This window comes from Aplysia californica, unplaced genomic scaffold, assembly GCF_000002075.1.
Source record: "Aplysia californica isolate F4 #8 unplaced genomic scaffold, AplCal3.0 scaffold00251, whole genome shotgun sequence".
NCBI classification, from domain to species: domain Eukaryota; kingdom Metazoa; phylum Mollusca; class Gastropoda; order Aplysiida; family Aplysiidae; genus Aplysia; species Aplysia californica.
Window position 1 is genome coordinate 435829 of NW_004797521.1, and position 820 is coordinate 436648.

The window sequence follows — 820 nt, forward strand, 5'->3', positions numbered from 1 at the left end:
AAAAAAAAGACAGTACAGAAAAACACAACTTCTATTTGTTACAAAAGGGAAAAGTCATTCTCTTATCTTACTTGGAAATGAAAAAAACAAAACAAACGATGGTGAGGGTGAAAAAATCACAACAGAACAAACAAAATAACAACCTCTTCCATTTTTTGTGGTAAGTACAAAAATCCATTATTATTTTGACAGATCATTACATGGACATAATTGCACGTACAGAATGTTGTGGTTTTTAATCTTTAAGTGGCAGGATTATGATTAAAAGTCTGTAATACTTCTCACACCTTTACAGTATAAAAATGGTAAGACAACACAGAAATTCATTGTCAGCTCAGAGAGATCAAAAGAAGAACTCGCAACTTGGAAAGATCCCAGACGTAGACGATAGCCCTGAGTTACAACCCGGTGAGTGTCGAACAGCTTTATAAACGTTCAAACTTTGTGGGGTTTTTTCTTTGTTTTAGCACAATGAAGATCTACGTGCTTGTTTACTTTAGTTTCTTTGTTCTTTAACCTTACCTCTCCTATTCCATGCTATAGTTATTTCAACATCCTTTGTTCTTTATCCTTACCTCCCCTATTCCATGCTTTAGTTATTTCAACATCCTTTGTTCTTTCTGTTTTTGTTTTTTTGAGTAATGAGAAGCACACCAACATAATAATGGCCATTTAGTCCTGGGAACAATTAAGACAGACAAACAACAGAGGGAAAGTAATAACGTAGGACCAACCACGGCGCTCTCCAGCCATCCGCGTTTTCTTTGACCTTCCTCACTTGATGTCCATCCATGAATAGAGACAGCTATGTTTGTATACA

The 820-nt window shown here is 35.7% G+C and overlaps 1 protein-coding gene across 1 annotated transcript in view; it reads left to right on the top strand.

Annotated features, from left to right (window-relative positions):
• The window catches only part of LOC101854872, a 3360-nt gene that overhangs the window by 1300 nt on the left and 1240 nt on the right, over window positions 1-820 (top strand). The window lies entirely within an intron of this gene.